We start from the raw sequence: 11,966 nt of genomic DNA, 5'->3' as shown, positions 1-11,966 counted from the left end.
TGGTACGGTTTATAGCAATTCACTTGCTCGTATAAGGAACACTCTGTACCATGACACTCAGCAAAGCTAAGACACATCAAACAAAAACGTGAAATCATAAGATTAACAAGTACAGCAGCACATATTGAGATAGGCACTCTTTTTTTTTTTAACCTAGACCTTTGTTGGTTTTAATAATTGATATAAAGTAGCAAATGACTCACTAATTGCACTTCTAAATTGTAACCCAACCTGGAATCAATCACACATGGCATAACTTCTGTTCTTATTTGAAGCTAAATCCACCACAGTGTATGCAGTAGCCTCTCTAATAATTGCATTAGTCATAACCTGAAAGTATTTCCCACTTACTTGGTTCCAGTTCTGCTTGCTTTTCAAGCTGATCCTCATCCTTATCACTAAAAAGATCTCTGAAATGTTACCCCACAGAGCCTGCTCTGGGACTTGAAGAACACTGTGGTACATTTCATGGTGTGATTCCTCCTCTTCTAGTGTCTAATTTTCCTCCAGCACCATTTCACCCCCATTGCTCCAGTTGAAAGTCAAACAATTATCATTCAGGATTGCGCCAGATATTAGCAACTACTCTGTAAAACTCCTATGAGTTAGGTACACAAAGAACTGCCAGATTTATGCATGTCATCTTTCGTTTTGCAGCACAGATTCTAGATTTTTAAGTACCCTCTATGCTGGATAGTCATCTGCTTGATTCTCCCCCTTTTATGCCTGAGATATACTTTTTAAAAAAGTGAATACAGATCTTGTAAGCATTTTTCAGAATAAAACTCTTTGGTACATTATGCCACAGATTAACTATCTAGTGGCTGTGGGCCAAACAAAAATGAAGGCAGAATGGAATGAAATTAAACAATAAAAGCTGGGATCAAGTATACGCAAAACAAGGTAAATTCTGACACCTGGGAACAACATGGATACTCGAGGAACAGCGAGATGCCATTCAAGAACTACCAAACATGAACTCAGTTAATCACCTTCAGCAGGATCCTCCCTAGGAAACTTTGAAGTAAACTCAACAGTACTCACACTCCCAGCCATGTGGTGAGAACCCAGGCTTAAGCCACATCAGTCCCACCACAAACAGGGTGTAAGGAGAGTTGCTTGGTTAACACCTGGATATGCTTTCAGAATCAATACCCACACACAGTTACACCTATCACAAGCAATGCTTATCTACCCTAGCAAAGACTATTCTAGTACTGATACCATCTCACGTTTCTTTTCCCCCACTGTGAATCTTCTGCCCACATCCTGCAGAGAAACAGATCCAATTAAAATCTGCCAAGTTTTCACTGTTGATTTCCCTTCCTGCACCTCCAGACCACTCCCAGCAATTGACTACTCAGATGTTTAGTCTTTGATTTTAATGCAGATTTGCAGAAATAGTTTTATTGACTCTGGGTTTTAATACTTGCACAGTCACTCCGCAAAGGGGATTTTTAAAAAAAATGTTTACCCTTTCTGAATGTAGCTTTAATCCGCTCAACATCTATTTTTATGCTGCTTATATTATAACCTTTTAACTTTCACCTTCTGCTCTCTATGTTGTTGGTTTTTTTCGTAGAAGCCAGATGACATCACAACTTTCCATTTTGTTTTCCATACCCTTTGGCATTCTACCTCCCCCTTCTCGTCTCATGACTTCTCTCCACGCAAGCAAATACAGCAAGACAGAAGAGTGGCTCTGGACACTGCTTTACTTTGTGTGGAATTGTTTCCTACTTCATTCTTGTCAGTAAAGATGAGCTGCTTTGTCAAACTTCAAGATTTTCTTCAAAACACTTCACATTTGCAAGTCATCATCTTAGCTTATCACCTTTTGAAATCCAAGCCTCCTGTGTGGAAAGTATTCAAACACTGCCAAACTTCAAAGCATGCAAACAGCCACATTAAATGTGCGATTAGTCCTACTGAAATTAAAGTTAAGCACATGCAATTATTTGTTTATATAGATTAAGAAGATGTAAAGCCAAATAAGTTCCTTTTCAAATTCTCCAATTTTTTGTTATTTATAAGTTCTTGTGAAGCTTATGAGACTAATTTCACATGTAAAGATAGCTTTTTCTATGAAGATTTTTTAAAATACATGCCTCACACAGAGTTATTTTTTCCAATTCAAAGTCTGTCCTCAGATACCTTTGCACAAATCCCATTAACTTTAATACATGTCTAAAGGCAGAATTTCAAACCTGTAAAGAACTGGGTCACTGGACAATGGTAAGTCTCTAACAGAGATTTCTTTTCTGAGTTATAACAAGAGAAAAATTCAAGATTTCACTCAGAACACAGCTGAAAAGATCTTTCTTCTGCCTCTGCAAAAGCTTCACTACCTGAGATATCATCTCTTGCAGATTTTTCTCTCCTTAATACAGTTCCAGCTTCGCTGCACAGCCACCACTTTTTCACAGCTGCCCCTTCCCAGTCTGCTGTCTCCCCCAGCAGCCTTCCTTTGGGCTTATATTTGTACCATGTCTCTATTTGCTGCAATCAATTTCAAATAAAAATGTTCTCACATCAAGTCCTTGGACCAGTCCTTGATTTTCTAGCTATTATCTTCCCGCCCCTTCTCAAGGCCTACACTAATATTTTAAGGCCACACTGGAGATTTAGCTAAACTCATTCATTGCCTTGAAAACCTTGATTCTAGACTTGAAAACAGTAACTGAGATTCCTCGGATTCGTTTCTCCTTTCAATCCTTAAACATCACGAGATAAAAGTTTGTTACAAAAGTAGAGCTATGTCTGACTTTAGACAGACATAGTAGAGCTATACTGACTTCAGCCACAGGCTTGTGAAGTAGTATACAAAATCTAAGTTTAATTCGAACAAGCTGGACCTCTCACTACATGTAAAGTTATTAATGCACACGTGTTTTCTACTTCCACTCTAATGCTGCAAATCACTCTCTTGAATGAAAGTTACTGTTTCACTTCAGCACTGCAAATCTCCTGATCCTACTGCCTTTTGCCAGCGCTCCCTCATAGGCTGCTTCAGCACAGCGTGTTGTGTACCGATTACTTTGGCACAGAGCTCCCCAGACAACTGTCTTTCATCTTTACAGCCTATATAAAATTAGTTTTGAAAAGTGTAAAAAGTGATATTAAATACAATTGCCATGGACTTATGTGCTGAAAGCTGAGTTTGAAAAGGCACTTAACCTAGAAAACCCAGAAGAAATTTTGAAGCACTCATGTGAAGATATCAGCCATCTGAATGTTGAAGCAAAACCATAAAGGTTCTACGGAATGCACATCCAAATGAAAAAAAAACCCACCAGATTCAAACCCCCTCCTTGTACCTACATGCTCTGACATGCTAGCACTTCTCTGAAGAGTCTGATGAACAATAGTGCTTGGAGCTTTCTCTTCAACTTCACTGATAGTGCCCATTTGCTCTAGAACAGTCAGATCTCTGGGATGAGGAAGAATTATTGCAAGGCAGGTGAAAGCTAACTTGAATCTATTTGTCTTGATTTCTGGAAGAGAAAGATGGAGATCATTGAACACTGTATTCTTTGTGCAGCCCAACCTGCCTAAACACACCACAAAGCTGCCTTAACCTCCTCGGACAACCACTGTGGATTCCATATGGAGAACAACTACTCACATGGAAACACTACTTCTCAGCTCAATTTAGGAAACGGCTCTCACACTGCTTCAGATTTGGGAGTGGGATATAAAATCCACCAAAGACGTGCACTGCCTGGGTGAGGGGTGCCACGGCCCTGCCTCACACCTCGGCCCTGCCTCACACCTCGGCCCTGCCTCACACCTCGGCCCTGCCTTCACCCCCTCCCGTCGGCCTTGCCCCATCCCTCCCTCAGGCCTGCGGGCTGCACTCCAGGCCCAGCGGGCAGGCCCCGTCAGCGCCTCCCTGCCCCTTCGCCGGGCGGGGATGGGTCTGCCTGTGGTGAGTATTTACACCCGCGGCCCTGGGCCGCTGCAAGCGGGGCCGGGTGACGGTGAAAGCACACGCCCAGTCTCCGCCGAGGTGTCCCGGCGCGGCGGCTCCTCCCCGCCCTGAGCGGAGACAGGGCACGGCCGATCCTACACACACACACCCCCCACACACACACCTGCTTCCCGCCGCGCCGCCAGGCCCGGCCGCCCCTTGGCCAGGGATGGGGAGGACCCTACCGCGCCGCTTACGCATTCTACGCCCGACACGCTAGCACCTACGGCATTTGCGCAACGAGAGCCCTCTCAGGTGCAGCGCCCGCGTTGACGACATTACGGAGAATCCGTAAGAAACACTAACCTCTTTGAGGGGCTTTGCGTAAGTGACGTTCCCTGTTGCAGGCTCGGCCGCTCCTAACCCACGTAGCTGCAGGAGCTCTCCGGACGGCAGAAAGCCCTCTGCCCGGGTGACGGGTAGGATTACGCAGTTTACGCAAGGAGTAGCGGCCCCAGGTAGGAAACCGGACGGGCCGAGCCGAGAAGCTTTACGTCAATTCCGTAAGGCTGCGCTGGCCTGCCGCGAGGAGGGAGGAAACGGCCGGTTCCGCGCCACTACGGAATTGGCGCGGCCGCCCGGCATCCCCCTACGCAGTTGGCGTAAGGCTCCCTCTCAGGTGCAGGGAGGGGGCGGGCTCACGTTGCCCGGCAGCCCCAGCCTATGGGGGCGCCGGGCGCTGTCACGTGCTGGAGCCCCGCTCGCCGCTGCGGAGCCGGAGGAGCTGGACGGGGCCACGGAGCCGGGACGGGGCCGGGCGGCTGCGCCGGGGCCGGCGGCGAGCGGGGTGAGGCGGGCGAACGGCGGAGCCGGCGGCGGGGAGGGGGTCGGGACGGCAGACAGCCCTCCCTGCGCGCCCCTGAGGGGAGGCGGGCGCCGGGCACCGCTCCTCCCACTGCACCGGGCACTGCGGGCAGGAGGCAAGGGCAGGACACGGCGCGGGGGGCGGCGCGGGGGAGGGGAGGCGGTGCGTGAGGAGGGGGCGCTGCTGCGCGCGCGGAGGGGCGCGGCGGCCGTGTCGGGGGGAGGGGGGGCGGGCTCGGCGCCCTGAGGGACCGGCAGCCCGCGGGCGGGGGCGGGGATGAGGGGCTCGGTGCCGCGGGGCGCGCAGGCGGCCGCCCTTCCGCCGGCTTGGCCTTCCGCCGGCTGCGCTGCGCGTACCTGTCCGCGGGCGCGCAGGTGCCGCGGGCGGGCTGGAGCTGCGGCCGGGTCAGGACGGGGCGGCCGCGGAGGGAGGGAGGAAGGAAGGAGGGAGGGAAGGAAGGAAGGAAGGAAGGAAGGGGCGGTGGGGGGGACTTGCCCGGTGTGTGAGGAGCGCGGCGGTCCCCCGGCCGGGCAGAGCGAGCGGTCCCGTCCCTGACAGCCATGGCCCGCCCGCGCTGCGGCCAGGTGCCGTGAGAGGGGAGGGCTGCCCGGCTGCCGGGGCTCCCCCGCTGGCTGGGTGCGCGGCAGCCATGGCTCCCCATCAAAAGTTTGCTCCAGCTCGGCCGTGGCAGCGCATCGCCCCGTCGGCGCCTCTGACCCGCTCTGGGAAGCCGCGATGTTCTCGGTAGCCCGTCAGCTTCTGCTCGGGAGAGCCGCGTCCTCCGGGACCTGTACGGGCTTCCTGGTGTTGAGGAAGATATCGGTGTTTTGGTTCATGGTTTGGTTGGGGTTTTTTTTCTCTTTCATTCTGGATTTTCTTTGCACTGGATTTTGTTAATCATTAACCCACTAATTTTTCTGGAAGTGAGAAATTCAAAGGGATAACCAGGGAGTCATATGCAGGCTACTGAGTAGAGCAAAACTTGAGTTTTGACTCAAAATAGAAATACGCATTATCTAGCTAAACGTCTTATTATTTATTTAGATGGCTCTGAAAATGGTGCCGTGTGATTTACAGAAAGTAAGAAGAAAATGTCCCGCTCCAGAGAGCGTGCGTTCCAAATAGCTCACACACAGAATGCGGCACTACAGAAACTTCTAAAATGGGGGGTCCTGGATATGTCAGAGTTGTTTTTTTTTTTCTTAAGCTGCGTACTAGAGTTTGTTAACATTTTTTTTAAAGTTTTATCATACTTTGCCCTGAAAACTTAGAAATTCCAAGTGTGGTTAAAGTAATGAAAGACTTAAGTGGGCATTGTTGTCAGGAACATAAGGTGTTCCAGATCTCCAGTTCCAAAAAAATGTTTGCGCAACTTTAACTTAAATTAAAATAGCTGGGCTATTTAACTTAAATTAAAATAGCTGTGTGTTCTAGTGAGCATTTGAAACCTGGCCTTCTAGGGTAAAGACAGAAAATTAATTTCCTTCATTCATGCAGAATAATTTAACATCCTTGGAAAGAATGGAGAAGGAAGGACTGTTTGCAAAACTTGGTCTTGTTTTATTTTAGTTTTAAAGGTATGGTAACCATTTTTGAGAGACCCAAAGGAAGCAACCGTGGAGGCAGAGAGGGCCTAATGTTTGCAGGAAGGAAGGAAGGAGGATGGAACAGTGCTGTCTGTACTTGGAGGGGAGACCTTAAAAACAAAACTTTTGGGAAGGGAGGAAGGCCTGACAGTGTCTCTGTAGCGGCTGTGTTGCTGTATTCCTTTATTTGCACGAGGTCATTTCTTGCAGTCTCTAAAAAGCAAAAATGTTTTCTAGGAATTTAAATAGCCCATCTCTTAGACGGGCTATCAAAAAAAAAAATCTGTAAAAGCTGGGTTGTAGTTATTTCCTGCCAGTGTAAAGAGGAAGAAGAAATCCATGTCAGCGGACAGTGGCTGGCTGTAGCCTCTACTAAATTCCTGGTCATTTTTAGGAAGTTAGACTTGCCTCTGGAAGTTCTTGGCATATGTCATTTTCTCTGGAACTTTCCAGTCATTTTCCTCTGCTTCATGTTGGTGTTGAATGAAAGGAGAGATGGGGAAAAGAGTGGGTAAGGATTGCTAATAGTAAGATTGTAGTATTTTCAGTTTTCTGTTTCTCAGAGTTGTCATTGACAGTGCAAGTCTCGTGTTGCTTTGGCATTTCTAGTAGAATCTTCAGTCCTTGGTAATTTTCTTATTCCTGTATTTATAAAGGGGTTTTATTTACATAGGCTGTTTGTCCAAAGTAATGATTATTATTGAACTATTGACAGTATTGTTGTATCTCCACAAGGAATCATAGAATCGTTTAGGTTGGAAAGAACCTTTAAGATCATGGAGTCCAACCATTAACCCAACACTGCCAAGCCCACCACTAAACCATGTCCCCAAGCACCACGTATGCACATCTTCTAAATACCTCCAGGGACGGTGACTCCACCACTTCCTTGCTGATGAAGTGCCAGTTCTTGCTCCAAGTGGTTGACAGGCTAAATGCAAGGTAGAAATCCAGGACTTGATTTCTTGGGGAACTGGAGAAGGATTCTATCTAGATATACTTGTGTGTTGGGGGCTGGGGGGAGCCCCAGACAATAACTGATATGAATGTTGATGAAGAAGTGACCGAGTCCGGCCTCATAGTTTGTCCTAGAAGAAGGAATTTCAGACACGACTGATTTCATACTAATGGTTCGGAAGCAAATGAGAAGAAAGAGTAAGCAAATGGAAGGATGTAACAGAAAATGGCAAAAGGCATGCCGTGCCTAAACATTAGAGAAGTAGTTTAAACTCTGGTGGATATGCAGATTTTGGTGACCCTTGTTTCTGACTTGTAAGCATTTTTTTCCATGGATGTTCATTCAGTAACATGATGCTTAAGGTTGCAGAGCTCTCTTCTTTTGAAGCCCCTCAGTTAATGTTCCTCAAAGGCCTGTGGGTGGACTGAGATTATTTTTTCTGAACTGTGAAATCCTGTTTGGAAATGAAAAAAAAGTCTAAGAAGCTGCTTCATGTTGTGAAAAACCTCACTGTAGAATCATAAAAGCTGCACTTTTTCCATGTTGCTTTGGAAGCAGCTGAACTTTGTAACTTGGCATGTAAATAGAGCTCTTTGAAGAGCACGTCCATAGCTGGAAAGGCAGGAGAGGGAAATGCCCTGGCTGGTTAACAAGCTTTTGAATGTGTAAAAAGCCACTGTGAGCATGCTTGTTGAAGCGTCTGTTAAAACACAGAAGAGACGTTTGCAGAGTCTTGTCCTTGGTTGTGGTGAAGTGCATGGACCTAGAAGTGGCCAACATGTCTAAGTGTAAATACGAAACAGTAAAAAAAGTACCAGTTTGTGTGTTTCTGTAGACTGGACTGGGTGAGGGAGAGCACTCGAATGTTTTGGGCGGCTGAGGGAGATGCTGGGCAGGCGAGAATGCAGAGGTTCATTCTACATCTCAGTAGGCTGACTTGGGTGAGTTAGGATTTCTGGTAAGTCTAGCCATGCCAACAGAGGACTTCAGCATAACATTTTGATTTCTGTAACTTGGTTTGTATTGAGGTTGGGGGAGGGAGGACTTTTCAGGTCTAACAACATACGCATGAGGAGCACTTGGCTGATGTAGTGTCCTGGATTTGCAATAAACTGAGCAGTATTGGCAAGTAGAGATTGCTTTACTGCTGTATATGCTGCAGTGATGAAATCAAAAGGGAAATTCCTGTTTAAAGCAACATGGAAAACAGTTACAGATTTAACTAGCAGAAAAATGCAAGTCTCAAACATTTCTGTAGAAATCATAGTTTGAGTGCATTTGTTGTACTTGCAGCATAATTTGACATATAGAAACTTTCTACTTTGTATTTAAGGAAACAGAAGCCTAAGCTGCTGTACCTGAAAGTATTTGCTTATTTTTTTTTTATTAAAAGTGATAATTGATACAAACTACAAGACCAGAGACAATATTTTTTCAGTTGTACTTCTGCATTTCTTGGCGCTTGTGTAGTTTTTCCTTCTTGTGTGCAAGTCTTTCACTGGGCAATGATGACAGGAAACAGATAGTGGCATGTACACTATGTCAACTCACAGAGGGATAGTGTTTCTATTTAACTTTTTTGAAAACCTTAATTCATAACCCTTTAAGAGCAAGTGTGCATAGGAATTCTTATTAATTATATACATAAACTTCTTGCACTTTGGATTTTTGGACTTAATTTGTAGCTTAATTACCTTATGTTTCTGGTCTTCTCACTCTAAACATCATGGAATGGAAGAGGACTGAGAATTCTTGGACCCCACTCCATGTTGGTCTGTTGCCTTGTATTCATACTTTTGCTTTGCAACGCATATACTGACCTTTCAGTTAATTTCCTCTGCAGTATAGGAATGTAGACACGGTGCTGGTTATAGAAGCGTAAGACCAAATTCAGAGTATGTAATTTGTTCTGCTGTTACTGAAAGGTATGTGAAGCATGGTACTGGGTTGCTCTGTCCCTCTTTCTCTGCTGGCTAAAACCAAGAACTCTGAGACTAATCCAACGTGTGGATTTTCTGTGCAGCGGAGCAGGGCCGCTGTATTACTGGGCCGATTGGCTTCTCCAGTAATAAAGGCCGTGGCTTATTAAAACCCACACCCTTGTTGTTTTGCTTCATTGTTTTTTCTATAACTATGCAAAACTTTATAACTCTTTTGTAGTAAGATATTTTCATAACTTGCTGGTAAATTAAAGGTGTAAATGGATGTTGAAGGGAATAATCTTATGAAATCCAATTGCTTACTCATTTTAGAGGATCTCTGGGATTGTGGAAACTTAAGTGATCCTGCCGCATGGGTTAATTTAAATTAGTTCTCTTATGTTGTGGTTTGGCATACTATTTAAGAACCTCAAGATGCTACTTGTGATTGACATAACAAAATGTAAATTATATGCTGTTTTACTAGGCTCTAATTTATCTGTCGTAAGGTTTGTGTACCAATAGTACTAAGCTCTTCTTACAGTAATGTTTCTCTTTCATGTAATGTCTACATAGGGGAATTAAATTACTCTTAATTGTATACTTAAAAATAAAATAAAATTGGGGTGTGTCTGGCTATCACAGTAAATTAAATTTTGCTGCTGCTTGTTCTTTTTGTGCATTTACTTTAAATTGACTTTATTGAAAAATTAAATGGTTGAATATCTGGTTGGAAAGAACAGTCTTACTACTGGGTAATCATGAGATGTCACAGAACTTGAAGTCTTAGAAAACAGAATTAAGATTATAGACCTTAAACCTTGGTGTAGTTAGAGCTGAAGAAGTGAAATAATGATTGAAGCAGAACTTGGTGTTTTGGCTTGACAGTAAATGAACTCAGTGGTGAGAAGCTGCTGTTACTGATTAGAAATTGCCCCATAGCAGGAGCAGAAAAGGGCAAGCTGATTTTAGAGTCCTTTTCTATTTCTTATGATTCTTGGGAGGGGACTTACAAGTCAAACAAGAAATGTGTTTAATGAATGTAATACAGCAAATTTGAGTCTTGGCATAGTGTTTTAAATATTGGCCCCTGAAGTGTCTCTGGTATTCTCTGAGACACAGGTATGATGTTACATGTGGAAATGTTTCTCCCAAGCTGTTGGGTTGGTTGTGACCTTGAACAAAATCTTCCTGGAAAAGCATAAACAGACTTACAGGTGTGTGTGAAGCCCAGATGCACAAGCTCTTTGAAGCTGGTTTGGAAACAAGTGGTGTGTGTTTCTAGAAGTGAACTTTGGCAAAACAGTCACTGTGGAGGCTGAGGATCATCTTGGGCATGCAACACTGTGGATTTCCACCAGTGAGATTTTGCCACAAAATGGTTTATCCTTGTGCCAATGATATTGTGAAACTGATATACTCTTTTTATTCTATATTTTAAAAGGGGTGGGTCCTGTAATAGTGGATTGTGATAAGTAATGGTTAATCTTGGAGGAGGCATAAAAAAAAATTCATTACTTTTTGCAAGGCATTGGGTAGCTTTGTTTTTTCATAGAGTTACAGAGTGGTTTGGGTTGGAAAGGACCTTAAAGACCATCTAGTGCCACCCCTCCTGCCATGGGCAGGGTCACCTTCCACTGGAACAGGTTGCTCACTTCTTGTTATGGTGTAACAGCCAATGCATTGTTACCATGAGCCTATTTAACCCTTTCCATAAACATGATCTCTCTTGAATGTCCTCATATTTGCTCTTTAAAAAGAGTGTATGAAATTCAGTAAGAAAACAAGGCAGCATTTCCATTGTTGAAATAGGTGAGGGTCTTAAAATTGCTAGCTGGTATATACCTGAATAAAGAAGGTATTTAACTTAAATGGTATTTTTACAGCCTGCTTAGCAAGACATTTAATAGTTGTACTAAACATATCACCCGGAGACTGAGTGGAAGCCTACAGTTAAGATAGTACAAATAAAAAACAGATTACAGCTTGTATTAAAAAGAAAAACAACAAAAAAAAGGCATCTGAGTTATCTGTCCTATGGGAGTCAGCTGTCAGGAGTGAAGCTGTACTGTGTTTCTGTTGTGGTGTGTAGTGTGATCATAAAGTGTACAACGGTATAACCTTATGTAGATAAGATGAATGGGATTGGGTTGCGGATGTTTTTGTTAGCCGTAGAAACAAATAGCATGTTTATCAGTAGATCTGAAAGTGTTGACTACTGTGTGTTAACATTTAATCAATTTTGGAGTTGAATTTAAATAACAGCTATTTGTGGTGTTAATTACCTGGTCTGGGCATGGAAAGGCCCTGGTGAGAAGTGCAGGGTGGCTTTGGTGCTTCTGCAGCTTGGGGCCAGCGGGCTGGTGACAGTCAGCACAACCTGCACGGCTGGTTTTTCTGTGTGATGTTCTGATCGACGTGTAGCTGATGCTGAATCTGGGTGAAGACAACAGTTTTCCAGCATGAAGATAAGAAAAATTAGTCATTTATTTCTTGGTTTTTTTAATATTTCTGTGCGGAAGGGGCAGCTCTTTACCTCTTTTTCTCTGGTTTATAGGGTGCTGTAGTTTGCTCTCTGACCCTCTGCGTGCTTAGTACTTTTCTACTTACCTACTTTGCTTGATTTCCATAGGTATAATATGGCAATTTTTGAGTATTTGCTTTAAGGGAAAAGACTCTGGAATAGAAGGGTGAGCTGTAGGTGTACAGCATGTGTCTTCAGGGAGTG

At 44.4% G+C, this 11,966-nt stretch overlaps 1 protein-coding gene across 10 annotated transcripts in view; it reads left to right on the top strand.

Moving 5' to 3' along the window:
* Nucleotides 1-4,068: 4,068 nt before the first annotated feature.
* The window catches only part of STRBP (spermatid perinuclear RNA binding protein), a 64,917-nt gene continuing 57,019 nt past the window's right edge, over nucleotides 4,069-11,966 (top strand). For 6 of the 10 annotated variants that reach the window (XM_075772411.1, XM_075772412.1, XM_075772414.1 and 3 more), the window contains exon 1: nucleotides 4,624-4,757. The gene's annotated coding sequence lies outside the window, so the exon portion shown is untranslated. The other 4 variants (XM_075772405.1, XM_075772406.1, XM_075772407.1 and 1 more) reach the window with 4 other exon arrangements.

This window comes from Balearica regulorum, chromosome 20, assembly GCF_011004875.1.
Source record: "Balearica regulorum gibbericeps isolate bBalReg1 chromosome 20, bBalReg1.pri, whole genome shotgun sequence".
Lineage (NCBI taxonomy): Eukaryota > Metazoa > Chordata > Aves > Gruiformes > Gruidae > Balearica > Balearica regulorum.
Note: the sequence above shows the minus strand (reverse complement) of the source record. Positions and strands in the feature narration are given on the sequence as shown.